Source organism: Chelonia mydas, chromosome 9 (genome assembly GCF_015237465.2).
Source record: "Chelonia mydas isolate rCheMyd1 chromosome 9, rCheMyd1.pri.v2, whole genome shotgun sequence".
NCBI lineage: Eukaryota > Metazoa > Chordata > Testudines > Cheloniidae > Chelonia > Chelonia mydas.
Window position 1 is genome coordinate 44386242 of NC_057855.1, and position 24330 is coordinate 44410571.

General features: G+C 41.0%; 1 protein-coding gene across 1 annotated transcript in view; it reads left to right on the forward strand.

The window, feature by feature from the left end:
• The window catches only part of AMER3 (APC membrane recruitment protein 3), a 58361-nt gene extending 34672 nt beyond the window's left edge, over positions 1-23689 (forward strand). Inside the window, exon 3 of the mRNA XM_037909625.2 lies at positions 17620-23689. The gene's annotated coding sequence lies outside the window, so the exon portion shown is untranslated. The remainder of the gene's footprint in view (positions 1-17619) is intronic.
• Positions 23690-24330: the final 641 nt, after the last annotated feature.

A 24330-nucleotide genomic window follows, 5' to 3' on the forward strand; every position in this document is an offset into this window, starting at 1 on the left:
CTTAGGATAAGCTACTTAAATTAGAGTTCAGATTCTCCATATTGAAGTAGAGAATGTTGCTGGATCACGTGGTCTGCTCATCTCTCATAGGTTAAAGGACCAACTAACAATATAGAACTTTCACCTAAATGTTACTGAACTCCCACACATGACCACACTTCCAAGGGAGCTTTTCTGAGCATGCAAGATATGAACATCTCACTGTACCATAAAACTAAGACCTTAAAGTCAATTGTGAAATATTAGAACACAGGCAAGAAGTCAAATCGCAGAAGAGGCTCCAGAGGTGGCAATTACAGGCTGCTAAGCCTAACTCCAATACCAGGAAAACTGGCTGAAACAAACACACACACACACACACACACACACACACACCAGAATTATCAGATATGTAGATGAATGTGATATGTTGGGGAAGAGTCAATACAACTTTTGTAAAGGGAAATCATGCCTCACCACTCTATCTGAATTCTAGAAGGAGGCAAACAAACATGTAGACTAGTGTGATCCATTGATATAGTATACTTGGACTTTCAGAAAGCTTTTGACAAGGTCCCTCACCAAAGGCTCTCAAGCAAAGTAAGCTGTCATGGGCAGGTCCTCTCATGGATCAATAACTAATTAAAAGATAGGAAAAAAGGGTAGGAATAAATGGTCAGTTTTCAGAATGGAGAGAGGTCCATAGTGGCGTTCCCCAGAGGTCTGTACTAAGACCATGTCCTATTCAACATATTCATAAATGATCTGGAAAAAGGGGTAAACAGTGAGGTGGCAAAATTTGCAGAGGATACAAAACTACTCAAGATAGTTAAATCCAAAGTTGACTGTGAAGAGTCACAAAACTGTGTGACTAGGCAACAAAATGGCAGATGAAATTCAATGGTGATAGATGCAAAGTAAAGCACCCTGGAAAACATAAGCCCAACTATACATACAGAATGATGGGGTCTAAATTAACTGATACCACTCAAGAAAGAACTATCCACAATTACTCCAAGATCTTTGAAAACATCTACTCAATTTGCCGCTGCACTCAAAAAAGGAACCATAAGAAAAGGAAAGAAAAAAATGTCATAATGCCTTGATATAAATCCATGGTACACCCACACCTTGAATACTGTGTACAGTTCTGGTTGCCCCACTTCAAAAGATATATTAGAATTGGAAAAGGTACAGAAAAGGGCAACAAAATGATTAGTGGGTATGGAACAACTTCCATATGAGGAGACATTAAAAAGATGACTGGATTATTCAGCTTAGAAAAGAGACAACTAAGGGTTGGATATATGATAGAGGGCAATAGAATCATGAATGGTGGAGAAAGTAAGTGTTATTTACACCTTCTTATAACACAAGAACCAGGGCTCACCAATGAAACTAATAGGTAGCTGTCAGGGTTCCTTCCCCACTCTGAACTCTGGGGTACAGATGTGGGGACCCGCATGAAAGACCCCCTAAGCTTATTTTTACCAGTGTAGGTTAAAAACTTTCCCAAGGCACAAATTCCACCTTGTCCTTGAACAATATGCTGCCACCACCAAGTGATTTAGACAAAGAACCAGGAAAAGGACCACTTGGAATCCTATTCCCCTAAGCCCTACACCCCCTTTCCTGGGGAAGGCTTGAGAATAACATCCTCACCAATTGGTACAGGTGACACAGACCCAAACCCTTGGATCTTAAGAACAATCAGGTTCTTAAAAGAATAATTTTATTTAAAGAAAAGGTAAAAGAATCACCTCTGTAAAATCAGGATGGTAAATACTTTACAGGGTAATCAGATTCAAAACACAGAGCATTCCCCTCTAGGCAAAAACTTTAAAGTTACAAAAAAAAAAAAACCAGGATAAACTTCCCTCTAGCAAAGGGAAAATTCACAAGTTGAAAACAAAAGGTAATCTAACACACCTTGCCTTATTTACTTACTCTTTTTGTAATATTAGAGACTTGTACAGGATGTTTTATAGAAGGAGTTTTTTGACCTGATGCTTCTCTGCTTTCCCCAGAGAACACAACAAGAAAGACTCCCCCCCCCCCCAAGATTTGAAAGTATCTTCTTTCCCCATTGGTCCTTTTGGTCAGGTTCCAACCAGGTTATTTGAGCTTCTTAACCCCTTACAGGTAAGAAGGAATTCTAGGCTACCCGTAGCTGTATGGTTATGTCAGTAGCAGGTTTAAAACAAACAAAAAGGAAGTGCTGTGCATTGTTTAAAGAAGTCAACTTGTGGAACTCGTGGCCAGGGAATGTTGTGAAGGTCAAAAGTATAAGTGTGGGTTCAAAAAAGAATTAGATAAGCTCATGGAGACAGCTCCATCAATGGCTATTGTCCAAGATGGTCAGGGATGCAACCCCATGCTCTGGGTGTCCCGAAACCTCCAACTGCCAGAAGCTGGGACTAGACAACAGGGGGAGAATCACTTGATAAGTTCATTCCCTCTGAAGCACCTGGCACAGGCCACAGTCAGAAGACAAGATACTGGGATAGATGGACTACCGGTCTGACCCAGTATGGCCATTTTTATTTTCTTATCAAAGGCTTACCTCAGGGATTTGGGGGAAGAGGACATGCCCTCTAGCGCCTGAGGATTCATGAAGAAAGAAAGTTCCAAATCCATAGAGAGACCATCCCTCCACAACTCTGCCTTGCCTCTCCTGGTCCCACTAACTCCTCCATCTTTGTCTTTTGATGCTTCCCGGTGCAAGGTTGCTGCAAGCACAGAGCATAAACAGTGTTGCTAGAACCAGCATTAACCTTTGTGTGGACAGCTGTTCATCTAGGAGTGGCATATGTTGTGGAAAGTGGCTGCTTCCTGTTCCACTCCCCACATCACTCCACACATACACTAAGCCAGAGATGCTTGATTGCTATGAAGGGCGACTCCCCACCTTCTGCTGCTTTTGGTGTTTTTAACTCGTCTCTGTCTATTCCTTGGAGCTGAAGAGAGCACATGCATCCCTTGCAGAGGACATGCGCCCTTTAGGTGATGTAGGCTCAACCCCGATTCTATTAAGTCAGCCTAGTAAGTCAGTAACAATTTTTATCTAATAAAAGTCTGACAATAATCAACAGCACATAAAATCAATAAACTCCAAACAGCAATTTGTCACCAGTCATGTCATTCATCATTTATATTTCCTGTCCAGTGCTATAATTAAATGGAGGCTCTGTAAATTAAGAGAAAAACAATAAAAATATGAATAGCAGGCCTATTTGAACAAAATCTCATAATGATGAAAAAATCCTACCCCAAACAGAGCTCTCTCTAACAAAGGAAGAAGAACTAGACAAATCATGAAATCCACCAGGGACTTGGTTATCAACCCTAATTCATACAGATGGCACTCATATAAGAGCAAAGGGCAGCATTACTAAGCCATCAGATAATCTTTCCTATAACTGTCAGAAGTCTTTCTTGATGCTGTATCATGGAAAGAAATCTATTCCTGGGTGAACACTCAAATTGATACAATAAAATCTAACATCAACACTAGTTTACACAGCTATAATTTTACACATTCAGATCAGTATGCAGGACCATCTCTCTTTTTGGTAAACATGACTGAAAATCCATTTCGGTTTAGACATTTTGAATATACTCGTGCGTTAAGCCAAATATAAGAAAAGTTTAGTGTAACAATTTCATTCTGTTTCTTTTCCTTTTCACTTGTTCAATTCCCATAAATTGTACAGTCAAATTGGAAATTTATTGTGTTAATATCTTGCTATTAGAACATTTGTAAAATTTCTTTGAGTGTACGTTCATTCTTCCTTTCTGCTAGGTGATAAAATGCGTCACCTTTAATCAGTCACGGTAGCAACTATAACACACACAGAAGTATATGATTCTTTTGCCAGGCAGTATTGCGGTACCTGCATCTTTGCTGAAAAAGCAGTTTCAATTTGCAAGCTCTCAGGTAAACATTTTTTGTTTTTTTTTTCCCCACAGATTTCTACAGTTTGAGTTTTTCATGTTTCAGGATTAGACAACGCTTGCCCAGCCCCAACCTCTGTTGGTTTGCAGTGAAAGCATAAATCACCCCAATTTAGGTTGCAATGGACCCAGTTTTGCTTGAAAGACTCAGACAATTTGACAAATCTTGCCCTTGATTAGCCACTGCTTCACACACTGTAGTCATTTACACTATGAAGTCAGAATTTTCCACTAAGTTACACCATTGGTGACATTTCACACCCACCTTTTCACAACACAAATGACTGCACAAAGTTCTAAAAAGCTGGTGCCCATTCATTCCTTTTTAATAAATCACATCCATATGCTGTATAGATTTCTAATGAAAATTTAATGATCCTTAATTGAATCTGCATGAATTAAGTTATTGACCCATCATAACAGATGCTAGTCATGTTTTTAATCGATCAGCACTTCCCTTCCCTGCTCCCCCCCACTGATAGTCAATACACACGAAGTCATATTTAGACTTATTATGATGCAATATTACTCACACCGTCTTCTTTCCTAGATACCCCAATCCATTCCATGTTTGCATATAGGAATGTGCGCCATTTAATGGATGTCCAAGGTTACACCAAGAAATAACAGCTTTATCGACTCCCAAACTTAAAAACCAAGGGAACTGCAAAACAAGGTTTGATTAACTGGGTGCAAACAGACCTGCTCAAATGGATGCACTGTAATGGGCCTTTAAGCCCTGGTCTACACTAGGACTTTAGGTCGAATTTAGCAGCGTTAAATCGATGTAAACCTGCACCCGTCCACACGATGAAGCCTTTTTTTTTTTTTTTTTTTGGACTTAAAGGGCTCTTAAAATCGATTTCCTTACTCCACCCCTGACAAGTGGATTAGCGCTTAAATCGGCCTTGCCGGGTTGAATTTGGGGTACTGTGGACATAATTTGATGGTATTGGCCTCCGGGAGCTATCCCAGAGTGCTCCATTGTGACCGCTCTGGACAGCACTGTCAACTCAGATGCACTGGCCAGGTAGACAGGAAAAGAACTGCGAACTTTTGAATCTCATTTCCTCAAGAAAAAAGGCGCGAAACGATTGTCTGCTGCTGCTTTCTCGGAGGGAGGGAGGGAACGGGGGCCTGACGATATGTACCCAGAACCACCTGCGACAATGTTTTAGCTCCATCAGGCATTGGGATCTCAACCCAGAATTCCAATGGGCAGTGGAGACTGCGGGAACTATGGGATAGCTACCCACAGTGCAACACTCCAGAAGTCGATGCTTGCCTCGGTACTGTGGAAGCACTCCGCCGAGTTAATGCACTTAATGCACTTAGAGCATTTTCTGTGGGGACGTAGACACTCGAATATATAAAAACGATTTCTAAAAAAACGACTTCTATAAATTCGACCTAATTTCGTAGTGTAGACATACCCTAAGAGATGCTAAGTGAACTCTGTTAAATTGTGCAGTCAAGATGATTATAAATTCTTGTCTTTTTAGTGGTACAAAGCAGCTAGAAACTCTGTGGACCCAAGTCCTTGAAGATTGCCTGTCTGTACTGGAAATCTCCAGGTGGCTTAGAGCCAGAGAAAAGGGGATGTTCGTAAAAGAAGGGGGCATGCCTGGGGTTTGCTTATGCTTTGGTGACCCCGCAGCTGCCAGAATGGCCTCCTATGGTTTTAGCCAGCAGGACATAAGGATAGCTTTCACTGGCTGCAGAAATGGAGGAATGTAAAGATTTTCTTCACACTGATCCTGTGGGGAGCACAGCTTGTCTGGATTAGAGAATTTGGGCTCAGAGTATTTACACTATGTACAGGGGCAAACACAGCAAAGGAAGCATGTGAAATAAAAGCGTATTGCGCAGAAATCACTGAAAACTTGTATGCCAAAGAATACTTAGCAGATTCAAAGGCAGTTTCCACAACCCCTACTGGACAAACAACCCCCTTTTATTTTTGAATTTCTATGTGACATTTCAGAACGCAAATGTTACAATGAATCCTCAAGAAATTGTAATTTCTCCTGGTAACATTCATTACTTTTTGTAGGTGGTCAAGGCATCTTGTTTATAGTGCCCTGAGTTTCTTTAGCAGAAAGAAGTGTAGTCTAATGGTAGAGTTGGTCAAAAATGCTAGAAAAACAGCAAAAATTGTCAACATTTGAGGGTGGCTAGGTTTTTGTTTTGGCTTTTTTTTCGGGTAAAAAACTGTCAAAAAAAATCAAATTCCAGAAAATTTTGAGCAGCTGTAACTCAGAGCTAGGAACTCCGGAGTCTGGATCTATCAAAATATTCCTCTATCACCTTCACCAAGTCATTTAGATCAAAATTTTTAGCCTTGGGTGACTAACTCCACATTTTAAACCTGTATCCAAAATTTTAACCTCAACCTATCTGCCTCAATATGCATATTCAGTGGGTTGGGATATCAAATTATAAAACAATGATATTGTCTAAAGTTGTAATCATGTTTGTCCAGAAGTCAAAGAATAATTAAAAAGCACAATCTTATTGACCTAATTATATATAACACAGAGGATTAAGATCAGGCGATCAATAATGGCATAAGGAGACTCCTGGAAAAATATAGGCATAGCACAGTCTTATGTATTAGTGTTGTATTAATTTAGACAGAATACGTGAGCCCAAAGAGTCAAATCTGTTAACATGACACTGAAATGGTCCAACATTAAAGAGTTTTAAACATGGTTCGGGGTTTGGTATATAGGGACCTCAGCCTGCTTAGTTCCATGGCAAACACACCAGTAACAAGTGTTTTAATCTTTTATTAAAGATACAGAAAAAGGAAAAACAGTTAAAGCATTTCAAATTTAAAGAATTAAGTAATCATGCAGTGTTGTAGCTGTGTTGGATCCAGGATATTGGAGAGACAAGGTGGGTGAGGTAATCTCTTTTATTGGACCGACTTCTGTTGGTGAGAGAGACAAGCTTTCGAGTTTGCACAGTGCTCTTCTTCAGGACTTAAGTAAGGCTTTCATTTAAACATTTTATTCCCTTTAGCTAGAGAGAATTTTTAGAAGGAAATTCCCCGAATATGACAGTGTCTTAGAGGGTATTAAAGATATTAACAACGTTCTGTTCAGGGAAAAGAGAACAAGTTAGTTGAAATGAGCAGAAGCTGTGGTTATTGCTATCTGATCCTGTTTCCTAGAAGACAAAACAAGACCTATGCGCACACAAAAAAAAAAAAGGAAGGAAGAGAACAGCAAAGAAAAAAAATGCAGCTTCCGACTCTGGTGTTGACTTTTATGTGCAACCTTGCTGCTGGAGAAAGAAAGGCATGGTACATGATCTTATCAGCCACTCTGAGACCTGGCAAACTTGTACCAGTATTGGGCTGTTTAAGGTATTGCTTTTACCTGCCTCTTTCTGGTCACAGTCTTACAGCAGCATTGCAAAATATGCAGACTTGGCTGGCAAAGCCAGACTCTTGTCACACAGAAGGAAAAACAAGAGGGACAAGAAAGTGGGGAAGAAAAAGAACGCATGGTGGCGAGTGTCTCACATCCCAGGTGGTAGATGGGATTTAGACAGAACCAGTGGAGGTATTGATTTTATCTGGGTCCCTCTCTTTGGCCTAGTCTGGAGAACATCTCCCAGGATGAGGACGACAAAGACCCAGCAGTGTTACAGTGCATCCCAGGGTCCTAAGAGATGGCAGCCATGAAGCTTGTTCTTTTCTGTTCTCCTGTCTTTCAGTCAGCCAGTGTTCGCCAATTTCCTCCACAAAACGTCTCTTTTTGAGACAGGGAGTGGTGTGTGAAATAGCCCCTCCCCTCATTATTTTATTTACCAATTAGGTGTCATTTCTGACACCAATTTTGGTCAATTGATTTCTGGTCCCACACTTCTCTTGTTTACCAGGCATGATCTTAACACAGCCCTTGAACTATATCTAAGCCTTTTTGTTTGGACTAATTCAGTCTTTTTCCCTTTTGTACCTATCCCCCCCATCAATGTTTATTGTTATAGGTTATTGTGACACCTTTTTCGAAAAGTGGATAAAAGTTTATAGTTAGGCTCACAATTGGGCTAGGCCTACTAGGTCCCAATTATTACCCCATATTAATATTTTATTAGGGTCTAAGCTATCATCTTCTGATAGCTGTCCCGTGGCCTATATGAAACGAGTTGTGGGCTCTGTCTTTTTTCTCATAGACAGGTATCTATGTCACAAAATTCAGTATCACAATTGGCACCCCTTTGGGAAGTCTCAAGCTGAATGGATATGGAGATGGAACCTGGGTAGTTCAGGGCTGAGTCACAGATGTAGGTAGGGTGGAAGCCTGCATTGTTGTTGCACATGCTGTACCTATTATGTGGATAAGGATGACTTAAGTCTATATGGCACTTAACAAGTAATACATTCAGTATAGGCCTGAATCCAGAATTTGTTAAAGTTAAGCCTGGCAAAACTCAAATTTTATTTTTTGCATAATTTTAACGGGTAACATCAATGTATATTTTTAAGCATTTTTAAATTTTTATTCATTTACATTTTCACAGTTGCAGACAGTTATGGGTTGGTCAGACAGTTATTAAATGACAGACGCTGAGATTCAAAGAGTTAAAGCTTTATACCCATTAAGACACAAGTTGTATTTTTCAACATGTGATGTTGACATAGTAAATGTCTATAAATCAAACTAATAAGTTCTCAAGGAGCTTTTGTCTTACTTCACCTATCTATGAAAATTTTATTATTAATGAAAATATTGTTTGGTCAGTGTGTGTGTGGGGGGGGGGAGGGGGAGAGTGAAAATATCAATGTTGACTGACATTTAGCAATACAAATCTAATCCTTCCGAGGCTAGTTAAAGTCAGTGGAAAGACTTCATTGCCAGACCTTCATCGCACCTGAGGCAAAGCCCATTCAAGTCAATGGAAGTCTTTCTGTTGGCTTGAATGGGCTTTACATCAGGTGCTATAAAGTCATCCATTGACTTTAAGGGGTTTTGGATCAGGCCCTAAAATGTTTAAAAGACAAGGTTTTGAGAATCCTACAAAAGGAAAGGCCTATAACTGCAGTACTTTTAGCTTTTTTATTCAAAAGTAAAAACAGTGGAATGGAAACCATGTAAAAACATTCTTGAAGCCCCACTGTTCGATCCTGGCTGTAACCAGTGCTTTTTGATCTACTCGTGTGGAACTCTCAGTTCAAGAAGGATTTCTTTTTTCCTTTTACTGAGTTGCTGCTAACCAAATAGAACTAGAAAGCTGTCCAGGCATCCTCCCAGATGCTTGCTGAAGTTGCACTGTGAAAAGTTCAAAACCAGTGGGAAAAAAAAGTTGTCTAATTCAAAGTCAACATCAGTCTCAGTACTGCAGGACAGAAGCTGGGCTCATTTCTATTTATGCACAAGTGAAATGCAAAGGTGCCTCACCCTATTCAGAGTCTAGAGCTGCTGTGAGACCCAACATCTTCAGCAAGGATGATTTTGGTTAATACTGCTCCAGGGCAGGACCTCTACTGAGGATTAATGACCAGCCAGAGAAGCCGATGGCTAGAGGCACTACTGAAGGCCATTTTCCCAAGCTGATCATTAATCCCTAGAAATGCCCCGCACAGGCATTTTTATTGCTATCTAACTAAATACGAGAAGCAAAACATTCTAAATACTTTTTTCATGCTGTTTTTAAAATGGCATAGATACCTCTACCTGGAGTGTAGCACCCAGGAGGTCTGAGACTTAATAGCTGAACAGTGTTAACGAATGAATACCCTGGAATTAGTCAGCCTGGCTATTTTAATTTTTTTATTGAGTTTATGATTGGTCAAAGCTATAATATATACACGGTTTCCTGCTCCCTCAAGTCTGCTACCTTGTGTTTGTCCAGTTGTATTTCCTGATCTTCTGAATTATATGAAACTCCCTCTGTTACTTAAGTTAAATCTAAATGATTTTTGGAAAAGGCCCCCAAAACGGCTAAACATTCTAAGCCATAACATTTTAAGCCTAATTCATTTCCCACTCCAAAGCACTTTTCATTTGTTATTTTCATTCTTCTTAACCGAACAAGTCATTTATGTGAGTAATGAAAATAATCTTACCATGCAGCTTTCAATCTATTATTCAGCAGCAAAACAGAAAGTAAAAATTGCTATCGCTATCAATAATTCAACTCCACCACAGTTTTAGTGCTAATGCATCCGCTCAGCTGAACCCCAGACTAGTGCCTCATCCATTTTTAATTCCTAGGCTGTCTGCATCATGTGAAGTCAAGCATGTGAAATGTGGTTAAAAATATGGTTGTGAAGTGTGGGAAGGTCAACTAAAGTCAATTTACCTATTTGACAACATCCAGCTAATACAAATTAGAACTTGAATATATGTTAATGAGATTGAAAAAAGAAAATTCCATTGCAGGATAGCAGGTGCCTGTCTGACTTAGCAAAGAGCACAACTAATAAGAGCTTGAAGAAGCCTAAAAAAAAACAAAACAAAAAAACACCAATGCAGCACGGAGAGTCTGAATTTGTAAAGACAAAACAGGAGCTCTCTACATTCCCACTGCACTTCTACAAATTTTATTAGATGGCAGAGGTGGCCCCATGTTCTAATCTCTTCCTAGCTGTTCTCTTCAGTTTTACTTCTGGAGGAGAATTCTTAAAGAGCTGCTCAGACTTTATGAGAACCTTTTTAAAACATCCATTGTTTCTCTAGGCTACATTTTCTTTGTTTTTCTGAGTAGGACATTGGCAAGGAAAACAGAGGTTTGCTACCAAAGAGTTTTCATCAGCTCCCACTGCTAATTTCCCTCTTAAAGTCAATCATTCTCTCTGACACCACAGTTAGTTGCTGTGGAAGTCATCATTATGTCATAAACATGGTTAAGGAACCCTGAGGTAATCATCCCCTATGACCTTGACAAGTAAGGAAGGGCAGGAACCCCAAAAAATCCCATATCAATCTCTTCCTGGGGTGCCAAACGGGTCTTTCCATCCTTCCTAGGCAGTGGCAGTGCTGGCATAGCAGATCTATTCATCCCGCTTCCCCATACAGGGCGAGCACTGGAGAATAAGTCACTTCATCACTGTCTGCATTGGTAATATGACCAGGGATCTGCTGGCCATTGAGGCAAGCACTGGAAGGATGGGGACCCTCTTTTCCCTCCCATGCCCTGGAGAAATAGAAAAGCACCTCCTCCCCTTATTCTTCCTTTAGGTTGTTTAATTGGAACTGATAGTCCCAATCAATGAGAGATTATACATTTGCTTACTGGCCAACATGTTAGCTGCAAAGGTTTGGAATTTGAAATTGTGCTAATTTATTTTGTCCTCTTTGAAAATTTCACATGCTCCAATGCTCTGAAAGAAGAGTGGAGGATTTGCCTTACTTCTTCATGGCTAAAAGATGCAGCTTGTGAAATTATATGGACTACCTTGCAGTCTCTCTTCAGGTTTATTTCTTGCTGCCTGATCTTTGTCAATGAAACAGACTGAAATTCATTTGACCCTAGGAGTGAAAGTGTTAATTTTAAGTTAATTGTTCCAGAAGGAAAAGTGGGCTGGACAAAGGTTTCTGCATGGGTCAGGGCACTGCTTCATGTAGATCTTTATTCTTATTGCCTGTTCCTCTGATGCTTACAAAAAACTATGCATACATAAATTTGTCTATATAGAGGCTTGTAAGTGTACTGAATAGGCAAACGTGTATATGGCCTTGTACAGTACAATATCCAGGCTAACAAACCAGAGGGCCTACAGTGGATTTGGTTTTTCAAAATGCTGTAGTAGAGGTTATCCTAGTCACATCTCACATATTATTAATATTACTGAACCACCTTAGGAGTCCCAGTCATGGATAGCACCCCATTGTGACAGGTGCCATACAAACAAAGAACAAAAAGATGGTCCCTTCCCCACCAGAGCTTATTATCTCAATATAAGAAAAAGACCACAGATGGATACAGAAACATAGATGGAGGAGTACAAGGAAGCAGAGAGACAATATTGGTCAGCATGCTAGGCAGAGGTCTTAGCCATAGGCGCCAAGTTTCTAATCTGCTGAGGGGCGTGTGCCCCCCGGCTCCGCCCAGGCCCTGCCCCACTCCCCCTCTCCTCCCAAGGTCCCACCCCTGCTCCACCTCTTCCCCGCTCCCACCCCTTCCCCCCGAGCACGCTGTGCCCTCGCTCCTCCCCCCTTCCCACAGTGCCTCCTGATACCGTGAAACAGCTGATCCACAGCAGGCGGTAGGTGCTGGGAGGGAGGGGGAGGCGCTGATTGGCGGGGCCCACTGGCAGGCAGGAGGCACTGGGGGGAAGGGGAGATTCTGGTAGGGGGGCTGCCGATGGGTGCTCAGCACCCACGATTTTTTTTCCCTGTAGGTGCTCCAGCCCTGGAGCACCCACGGAGTCAGCACCTATGGTCTTAGCGCACCAGGGGGCCTAACTGTTGTCCAGTTTTTTGTAGGCCTTACAGCAAAGGAGTGTTTTAAGGAGGGATTTGAAGGAGAACAATGAGTTAGTTTTGCAGAGATTTATGAGGGGCTCCTCCCAAGAAGGAGGGGCAGCATGAGAGAAGGCACAAAAGTTTAACAAGTGACAATTTAACAAGTGGGCAATGGAGGCTGACATTAGCCAACTGGACTCACCATTTTTATAGTGAATGAGAGATAGTAGGTACAGTGGGGATAGGCCGTGAAGGGCCTTGAAAAGTGAAGACAAATAAGCAACTTATGTCTGACGTGATAGAGAAGGGGTTGTCAATGGAGGGATGGCAAGCTAGGGGTGATATAGTCAAAGCAACAGACTAGGCAAACGATATTTGCAGCAGCATTCTGAATGGATACAAGCGAGGCAATTCTGAATCTGTCAAGGCCACAAAGTCTGGTTGTGAGGACCTAGAGGAAGACTCGAGTCAAAGATGATGTCCAGGTTATGGGCCTCGGTAATGGCAGAATGGTGACATTGTCCACAGTGATTGACAAAGTGGGGAGAGCTTGGTTATGAAGCTTATCCTCAGATAGACTTCTATCAGCTTGGCACATAACACTGATTGCTTGTCATGTTTGCTGACCCTAATTTTCACAAGTTAACCAAACATGCCTTCAAACTCCAAGGCGAGGATCGTAGAAGTTTCAATATTATCCAAGCTGGCATGACATTGTAAACATAGCTACGTTGTATTTAACATTGAATACATTACTGGCTCTAGGCTTCATTTTTTTTTTTTTTAAATTGGAGAATCTGGGTTACCACTTTAAATATAATACTGTTCACATCAAATAGCAAAAAACCCCAGCAGTGACATCACTCATATCAACATTAAGTACAAATATTACCTGTAAGATTTAAAACAGATACGGAAAGAGATTATTTACCATCATTTTATTGCAGGTTTACTGTTAGTCACATTCACTCAGTTGTAGTGACAAAGATTTTGAGCATATGAGTTAGTCCCATCTTACAAACACAGGCTTGTGCAAGCAGCTCTGTCACGCAGAGAGATAAGAAAAAAAACCAGTCAGGTTGAGGAAGACAGGGTGGAGAGATTGAAAACTGATATCTAGACTGTCAGTGACCTTGAGACTGAGATTCACTGCTAACGCAGACTGATGGACGCACAACCTGCAGACCCCACAGCAAATTGACAAAGTATGTTTAGATCCACAGAGCAGAAGGCGCAGTCTCCAAGATCGTGATGCAGTGCACATGAAATCATTTACAATGTAAGATATTTTGATTTATAGGACCCCCCCCCCCATTGTTAAGGCACCTAACAAAGTACACAGGCTCCAAAACTACATTTTTTCCTTTGGGTACTATTTTATGGCTATTGCCCTCCAAGCCGCTGTGATCTAATGTATTAATTAATTACGATTACAGTAGGACTTTCAGGGAGTCTTGCTTCAGTACCAAACGAACTGTCAAACTATACCGATAGCTACCAGCTCCATTTCTCCTGCTGCAGTCCCATTGGTTGATCACTGGCTGGTACTATTGCTCTGACTGCTCATGTAGCATTAACTGCAATCAGGTAATATGTTGGCTTGTGTCAAGGTTCAAGGGGGGGGGGGAGTATTTAAACCCTGCCCCTCCCTCCAGCCTTAGTCCCTGCTCTCTCCTGGATTAACATCAGATATGCCTGAATGTTTTATAAACCCCTTTTTCCATAGCTTAGACAAGGCCAAAGCATTCACAGACATTCAGGACTTTTCAGTGAGTCTGAGTTTTGAGTTTTTAACTATACAAATAAACCACCAGGCAAGATTTACATTTCACATAACAGTACTTGTAACCCTTGTGGCCTCTCCCATCACTGTCTCACGTCGGCATTAGATAAGCAGCTTAGTCTAGTGATTAGAACCAGGGACAGAAATACAGAACTTCTGAGTCTAGTCCCACCTCTGCCACTGACTTATGATATTTTGGACAAGTCTCTTCATCTCTCTGAGCCTTAGTTTACCCAACTGTAAAACTGATGGGCAATGTGGCTTAAGTGGAAATTTTCATGAAACACAGATCCTACAATGGAAAGCTTTATAGAACTGCAGAGTATTAAACAGTGTCACAGTCTGACACAAGCACCTTCATGAGTATTCAACACATCCTGAGAGCCCAGCAGAATAAATCCAAGAGAAAAAATAATTCAAATAACTTCAGCTTTTAAGTTCAATTTTTCCAACCAAAACCACTTAGTTTTGTTCTGGCAACACTAACAAGTTACTGACTATAGGAGTTTCAGGTGCCACACCTCTGTAGTTAGTAGAAAGCATTTTCAGTAGCTGGGATATGGCTAAGAAATTGTCTGCACTTGCCAGAAATAATCTGAGAGTTCATCTTGGGGGTTCATTTGATGAATTCATTAATTCAATGTGCTCAGCTCCAGCAAACTTGGCATACAAAGGCAACCCACAGGAATACATCTGTTGGAAACGTGAGCGTTGCAGCAAGGACCAATTGTCCAAGTAAGGCTCTACAACTCAAAAGATGTATTGCAAACATATATCTAGCAGTTTGCAAAACGAAATGTGAGTAAAAACAGATGGAGCATGAACCACTTTCAGCCACTAGATGGCAGAGTTTCACAAGCAGGGTTTGCACTTTTGGCTTTGATGTGGTGCTGTGCATAATTCACACAATGAATTCTTAACAGTTCCAGCAGTTAATGGACTAAATTTTGAGGTGCTGGATAGTGCAGATGGTTTATTCGTTATCTTGTAATCCCAGGAAAACAGTGTTCAAAACAACTAAACTGCAAAAGCTTCAGAATGTCACAAAGTGACTGCCTTTGCTGGATGAGTGTTGTTGCAACACGTGTGCATCTGCAGGGATTGGCCCCGGGTTAGCACCCCTCCCCATTAAGGATGGGCACAGGGCTCTGACAGCCGTTCTGAGAAGTCAGGAATACATCTATTCCTTACCTTTTTCAGTCTGTGTAATGAGCAGCGGCACAAACAGTAAGGCCATTTGTGGGCTCTCCTAGAAAACCCTGGCAGGTTAGCAACGCACAGGTGGATCATCGGCATAGGGAATCGCATGTATCAAAGTGCACTGGGAAGCTAAGAATAACCCTTTTTCCCACTGAGAGTCGGCATGACAGTGTCTCCCAAATGTATGAATTTGAAATGCTAGTAAAAGTCAAGAAAAAGAGCACAAATATATTTTGGTTAGAAGTCCACACTGAGAAACTCACCACACAGAGCTCAGAGAGGTGGGAACTCTGTGGACATCTCTCTTCAAAAGAATCCCCCCCGCCCCCCCATCTATCTTCTCCTGCCCAACATACCTGACAAGTTACCTTCTGGCTCCCTCCAGTGGAATAATTCCACTCTTCCTTCCATACCTTTCCCCACTACAGGGAAAGATTAATATTGACAAGAGGAGAAGAAAGCTGTAAATTCTTCTTTATACTTTGAGATATGTTTAAAGGGCCAAATCTCCAAATAAGCCAGGGCCCTGGGAGCCACGCAGGGTGTGTACGTGCACATTCTGGCCAATTTTAATGATATCTGAATCATCATGGCCTCAAAAAACAGATCTACGTACACAGAAAATGGAGACTAATGTCTCCTGCGACCCTGCAGACATCTGCTAATATCCAGGCTTCTCTAGATCACTGGGAAAAGCAACAATATCAATTTTTTTTAAATAAGGAAAAAAATATATCCTCCTCTTTAGCTGGATCTGGACAATGATGGGTCTCAAGGATTGGCTTCCCTTTTTCCTGTCTAGGCTCTGTTCCCTTTTCTGGTCTATTCAATATCTCTCTCACTGTCATGGTGTGCATTCGGCCATGGGGCTTGTAGCAACCATGGCCCAGGCACCACACAAGTCCTGAGATTTTATAGGTACTCCCAAAAGCTTGAATTCATCCAAAAGCCTGAGACAGGCAGCCATGTTCCAGAATGAGGACTCAATTTATTATCCCCTCCCCTACCAGTGACACTACACCCCATATAGTAATCCTATCTTCACATTTAATAAGCACCATCACATCCTATGGAAATAGGGAGTCTTTTTGTACTTAGAATTTTCCCTGCTCAGTTGTGGCTCCCAAGCTGAAGTAACGGGTCTTTTCCCTTTTCATTAAGTTTTGTTCCAATTCTAGGGCTACCAAGGGAATAAAGTGAAAAAAAATAATGGAAACCCAGCACCAGAGCAAACACAAAACCAGGCAAATATGCTGTAAAAACATACAGTGACAGAGGAATTTCATAAAGGCTGGGGCTTGGATAAACATTCACAAGTTTGGATACTTCACTGAATCAACAGAGGCCTCCCCCTAGGCCCAGCCATCCTCCATCTCTTCACAGATCCCCTGCCTGATGGCCGACAAGATAAAATAGTGGCTTGTGAGAGAATGTAGAATGGCCAGCAATGCCACTCTGGTATGGCTGAAGGATGGCTAAAAGACCTATACCACACCTGTCCCCATCAGTATTTTGTCCCCCACTCATCTGTCTGCATCCCCAACCACACCTGTCCACCTAGGCAAAGAGTGCTATAGGAGAGATGGTGGGGGTTGACTCCATCTCCTACCCCACCATCTCACTACAGCATTAAGTGGCGTTGTGCATACTGTAGGGTGGTAAACGATGCTTGTATGTTTTAAGTGGGAACAGAGCATCCTGGCCACCCTCTGCTTTAGTTCTACACAAAGTCACCTGCTTCCCACCTAACTCAATATTGAGTCTACCGCGGTGGAACACACACTGCTGACTTCCCACTGGTCACTGCATGTACGTGCCTCATGGCACTTGGTAATGAGGAAAGAAGTTCCTGAATAATTCTGAGGAGCAGCTGGGTCTCTGGAGGCAGCCTACATAGCCTGGGGAGATTTGGGGAGACTAATACCAATACATCAGTTCGCAAGGATTCAAGAGTCAGAAACACCATATGCCCCAACCCAAACAACTGCCCACCAACAGAAGGGGCTGGATTTCAGTGCTGAGAGCAGTATTATTATATCAGTGCTACATCAACTGCACTGTTAAAAAAAAAAAATCACAACTAACAGGAGATTTTTCTGACCACATTGCTATTTGCAGCCTATTTCTATTCTTATTTTTCTAGTTGCGCTACTGCATTTATTCTTTCAACTTATATAATAAAATAAGAATGCCTATAAAAGTGCACACTAAACGCAGCTTATTTTTGTTCTGTATTTAGAAGCAATATAAAATGAACACTCAGTATGTTTTCTGCTTATATTTCAGGTGCAACACTGAAGAAACCAGTTGTAAATAATGATGGCTTCCCACCTGTGTGTTTAAATGAAGCAAGTCACAATGAGGCCAAGCTGGTGTCATAAGCAACAAGGATTTCTCACCAAGGGACCCAGTGGAGACTGTACAGGGGAAAAATCATCCTACTCTGTCATCTTAACAACAAATATTGTTGGAGCTTATGACACACACTCTTGAATCCAGGTTTGCAAATGGGCAATAAACATGCTCCATTTTTCAATTACAATGAGTTTATGGTGAAAGTTGTTCCATAACATGAATGTGTAATGAAATGAATATATTTTCTGTCATATTGCACCATATGATGAAGTCTTTCAGGCGACAAAAAATGCCAGTATGTTTTTTTTTTAAAATGCAAATATGTGCCGAATAAGCATTAACTTGGTTTAGATAATTTAGAGGATTTTCATTCTTTTGGATAATGTAAATATTGTGAATTTCTACTGAACTTCACAGAAGTGCTTAATAGATTTTATTGTAATAGTTTAATCATCTTAAACTTGATCATGCAGATTACATTTGTACGCTGAGATTTACCTGGTTTAAAACATTTTGTAAATATGGAGATAAAAATAACAGGAAGTATAAAATGGTCTGCCCTATATTCTCCAAAGAAGTTTGTTTACTATGTACCCTAGTTATAGAGGGTTGTGTCTAAGAATGACTATTAAAAAGTTATTACTTCTGTTTTAAGGTAAGAAAAACACCCTGTTTAAGTATAAGACAGTGGTTTTATTTAATCCCAGAAAGTCTTATTTTTCTAATTTAGAACCCAGTTAGATATACCACTAATCTCACTTTCATTTTCTATGAAGAAGCCTCTCAAGGTGGTTTATCTCAAGAGCCATTATTTTCAAGATAGTTCTAATTTATGCTTAATTGCAAGAGGTCACATACTGGAAGGGCACAGGATTATACTGGATTGAAACTGGATACATAAAAATTCTATGGCCTGTATATTGGACTGTGATCTAATGGTCCCTTCTCGCCTTACAATCTATGAAAAGAACATTAGATCGTCTAGTCGAGTATCCTGACTCAAATAGGGTTTGACATCTGATGCTTTGTGGAAGGAAAAAAAAAAAAATCCATAATGCATGCAGACAATTATATGGGGTGGAGAATGAGGTGAGGGAAGAGGATTCTTTCCTGACTTCCACAAGCAGTAATTTTACACCTTGAAGCATGAGATGTGGTTACCCTTTGCTTGCACATTTACAGCGGTTAGTCAAGTACTGTAGATAGCTTTTAAAAGAGTGGACAACGTAGTGACTATTATCTAAATTTTGCTGAATCTGAATTGGTACAAAAACAACAATGCACTGAGATGAGGGATCTGTGAAATGAAATTCAGTGTTCCAGAGATAGCATATAGTTTAAAAAATGTCTCTCATGGATCGTTATGAAATAAAACCCTAGGATCACCCAGGTTTCCAGTACAGGTCATCTTCAGGATGAAAGCATTTGCCACAAAGAACCTGTCCTCTACAGTATAGAGGACCATTCGTGACCCTCCTTTGTTGCTGAGATATAGGTAAGGGTGGACTGCTAAGAATTTACCATTTAGAATGTAAAAAGTCTAAAATCACAAACAATTCATCACATAGGCATCCCTTCAGCAATGCTAAGGTGACACACTATTTGTGGGCTAACCAAATAATAATAAACATATGACTCAACAGAAGAGGTTGTATAAGAACCTGTTTTTCTTCACAAAACTGATCTCTTTTATTTTAGAATTATTCAACTGGCCTCTTATCTTCACAGTTTATTTCCAAACTGTCCTGCAATAATGATGGCCAATGAGAGAATTTCTCCACAAAGTGACACATGCTGGACCCTCCCCTTTTCCCATGGATCTAGGCTTAGGTAACAAGGGGTGGGGGGGAAGCAGAAGAGAGGAACAAAGCAAGGCAATAGAAGTAGAAAAGAGCCAATACTGTAACTAGAATTAATAGAAATACAGACTACTACCAGCTTGCTCTTATGCAGCACATTCATCCATACCTGTCCTAGTGCTTTACAAAGGAGGTTAGTATCATTATCCCCATTTTACAGCTGGGTAAAATGAGGCACAGGGAGGTGACGTGACTAGACCAGTTCTCATGGTGCCCAGGATTGCAAGTCTCCTCGTTACCCCCAACTCCAAAGTGAGGGAAACTTGTTTGTGCTTAGCTGGGTGTTGGCTCCTGAACACCACCAGTCTGTTAACCACCCAGGCACTTGCCTCTGGGCTATGTCAACCCTTACTTTGCCTTGCAAGTTAACAATAGGTGCACCCCAATCCCCAAGTCCTCTTTGAAGCATTCCCATGAGATATCCAGCCCCTGAATAGCCCCTGGCTACTCACAGACATTCCAGATCCATTGTTCCCAAAGGAACAGAACACACAAGCTTGTGAGATTCAGCTCACGTTCAATACTTAGCTTAATACCAGATATATATTTATTTTGAAAAGATTATTAAGTTTATTATCAAAGATTCAAGTAACAGTGAAACAAATAGTTACATATAAAAAAAACCAAACACACACAGCTTTCTAGAGACTAAGCTTAACTAACAGGTTAACCTCCTGTTTAAAAAAGATCTCACCCAAAATCTTTTGCAGTATTTTCAACCAAGGCTGGCTGAGAGCCCATTTTTATGAATGAAAGCATGCTGTCCATTTACTTCCTAGGTGCAGGATACCTGGGTGTCTTCTCTGCCTCTCAGCAATACCCTCAAAGTTCACTGTCTTTACTCTTAGTCAGAATAACCCCCACATGGCTTGTTTTTTCCTGCGTGCACCTTCCTTGTTGATTTCACATCTCTTTGTTAACATTTGACTTCATATAGAAAGAGGCATCCATTGCATTAGCTTAGAATGCATAATTTACATCCTGACAGAGATACACATTTCTTACCTCCTGTCTAGAGCAAAGCCTCCTGTCTACAGCAAAACCGCTTTTTCCACCTTTGCTGGTGACTAATACCTTGATACAGACTTTAAAAAAAACCCCATATTTTCAGTATATATACACACACACAACTCCTGACAGAGTATCTGTACATATATTTCACAACAATATTAATGACCACTGTGACACTGACTTTCATTTGAGCCCACACATGGCATTCTATGGTGAACTAGAAAGCAGACACCTGCCCCATGAGGTGCCTGTAACCCATCTGCTTCTCCTTGCTGGTTGGCATTTAGTGGTTCTTGGGTCACACTCAAGCGGTACTTGTTTCTTTAACTGGTATCTGCTCTTCTCTTACTTTGGTTTTCTCCCTCCCCTATCCCACCCACTGGCTCTGCGTGGGCCTCCTTGTCCCCCCTAGCTGCCTGGACTAAAAGTATCTGGTAGGTTTTTTCCCTGCCACCACACCTGTACTTTGCCCAAATGGTCTCCCTCACAGCAAAGATTCCCCTCACCTTCCCCACCCCCCATGGCTAGACCACAGAGATTTATGAGTCTACTACAACCTTTTAGCTTGGGCAGTATAGGGGTACACTTTTAGACCCAGAGAGCCTGGGTTTGATTCCTGCTGTCAGCAGGCCAACCAGGGGTGCTGCATGACACATGAGGGTGAAAATGCAAACCACCCGTCTATGCTAATTGTCTCAGAGTTGCTAGCCTCAATGGTTGCACAAATGCTGAGAGATATGCAGAAATTTTCAGCAAGGACAAGTATGTAATGGTGACACCTCATGGCTCATCTGGGGAATTAGCTCACTACTGTCCATGCCCCATCCTACAGTTAGTCAGCCCTCCTGTTGCCTGTGTCACTAACTCTGCCTCTTCTGTGGCTCATCCTTCCAGCTAAGTCACAATCATCTTCCCCTTCTGGGGTCTCTCTTCAGGCAGTCTCCAAACCCACTGCAACACTCCCACAGTGGATTGTAAGGGAAGCCAGGGCCCACCTGTTTCTGCACAGGTGATCATCATCCGTAATTAAGCCTCATCACATCCTAGGTCTCCTTCAGGTGCAGCCTATGGCTAATTGTCCTCTCTTGCCATTAACCCTGCCAGGACTCTCATGGGGTGAATGCCCCATCAAAAATAATTAAATCCATTTTTTTTTCTTTGAACATTAAAAAAATATTCAACCTTCTCATGGCTCACCTTGAATCAGGTGGCAAACAAATATAGCTGCCACCCGCTGGTTCAGCAGCAACTATCTAGGATAACCTGGTTACATTGTATATGCTTCATTTTCCTTGCATGTGAAGCTTCAGATGTGCTGACAAATTGAACCCATATAATGTGAATGTTCATTTTTAATTGCAGTATGCTTTGAAGGAACAGGTTCCCACTTAGGTCTTTCAGTCTGTAATACATTAGTATTCCTGTTTGGTCTACACATTTTGATGGTCTACTAAATTTTAAATGACTCAAACCTAAGATGAAGGAAGGTAGCCTAATAATCTAAACCCTATACATTCTTTTGTGGCTCATTGAAACCAACTATTGTATATTGTTCCTTGTCTTATATTCTTTGCACACCCAAAGTGTGCAAGGAGTGGAGTACTGGGTCCATGGTGAGCACAGGCCTATAAGACATGAATAATTCCTTAAGATTTAAAGGCAAGCTGAAAAGATTAAAATAATAATACCTAGCTCTAAAATAATGCTTTCATCAATAGATTTCAAAGTGCTTCACAATCTTTATCCTCTGTGAGATAAGTAGTTATGCCCACATTACAGGTGGGGAATAGAGAGACTAAGTGACTTACCTCTCAATCTTACACAGAACATCTCTGGCAGAGCAGGAAATCAAACCCCAGGTTTCTCACGTCCTGATCTAGTGGCCTAACCACTGCACCATCCTTTCTAAAAGTAATGGGGTTCTACTTATACTCCTTTTTTGGTTCATTACAATGTAGCCAGAAGCCATGAAAGGAATTTTGTGTTTTGTTTTTTAATTTTTTTCTCCTAGAAATAGCAAGCCTTCTCATTCCTCCTTTTGTTGCAGAATTCACTGTGAGCTCTGAGCACTCAGCTGTTGAAACTTTAACAGAGATCTTTTCTCCCAAGGTCATAGGGCATCTGAGTTAAATAGTATTTAAACACTGTAGCCAGAATAAAAAATCACCCCTCCCATCAAAATGGTCAGGTTTCATTGCCTTAAAATTACTGACACTACTAACTTTCCAGACAATTCCAAGAAAAACAGGGCACACAAGATGCAAATGTCTAATGTGAGGCATGCTGAAAAAAAGGTTGTTTTTAAAAGGCCCACACCTTCCAGGGCTTCTTGATGCATCATAAATAAGCCAGAAAGGGACACTAGGGCACCACTACTTCTTTCCTCTAAAGATCATCTTTAAGGAATAGGAGTCTTCAGATTAAATTGTCAGTGGAGTTTTGAGGCTTGGCAAAAAACTGGAACGCTGTGCCAAATTCAACTCACTTGTGTGAATGGGCACAACCCAATTGGTTTCAACTGCTCATACCAATGATGAAAATTTAAGGTGTTAAAAATAAGATAAAAAATAAAGTAAATAAAATGTAGATTATGTTTTAAGGGCCCACCCTTAGAACTTTATATATCAAGTAAAAACATTTTAAATCTGAAAGTGACATCAAAATATTTTGTGTTCTAACAGGATATTATATTCACAACATAGTAGACCATGAGTGCTGTCCTGGACTGGAGAGGGCTTCTGTTACGCAGAAGTGGTAGGGAGCAGGGGCTCTTGGGAGGGCAAATCCCTACTTTAATAAAATGAATGGTCCTGCTACACCAAGCAAGACCCAGCAACCTGAACACAGATTTACCATACTTAATTCTTGTTCAAGCCAAACAATGTAAAATGTGAAAAAAACTACATGATGTTAGCAGTGTTGTCGTGGCCATGTTGGTCCCAGTGTGTTAGAAAGGTGGGTAAGGTAAAGAGATGAACTTTCAAGGTACACAGAGCTTCTGGTCTGAAGGAAAGCTTGTCTCTCACCAACAGAAGTTGGTCCAATAAAAGAACATAAGACATAAGAATGGCCATACTGGGTCAGACCTAAGGTCCATCTAGCCCAGTATCCTGTCTTCTGACAGTGGCCAATGCCAGGTAATCATCAAGTGATCTACCCCCTGTTGCCCATTCCCAGGTTCTGGCAAACAGAGGCTAGGGATACCATCCCTGCCCATACTGGCTAATAGCCATTGATGGATCTATCCTCCATGAATTTATCTAGTTCTTTTTTGAACCCTGTTATAGTCTTGGCCTTCATAACATCCTCTGGCAAAGAATTCCACAGGTTGACTGTGCATTCTGTGAAGAAATACTTCCTTTTGTTTGTTTTAAACCTGCTGCCTATTAATTTCATTTGGTGACCCCCTAGTTCATGTGTTCATGTGTTATGAGAAGGAGTAAATAATATTTCCTTATTTACTTTATCCACATTAGTCATTATTTTATAGATTCCTGTTATATCCTCCCTTAGTCATCTCTTTTCCAAGCTGAAAAGTCCCAGTCTTATTAAGCTCTCCTCATACGGAAGTCACTCCATACCCCTAATCATTTTTGTTGCCCTTTTCTGAACCTTTTCCAAGTCCAGTATATCTTTTTTGAGATGGGGCAACCACATCTGCACGCAGTATTCAAGATTGGGCATATCTATTCCTTTCCTAATGATTCCCAACATTCTGTTTGCTTTTTTGACTTCCGCTGCACATTGAGTGGATGTTTTCAGAGAACTATTC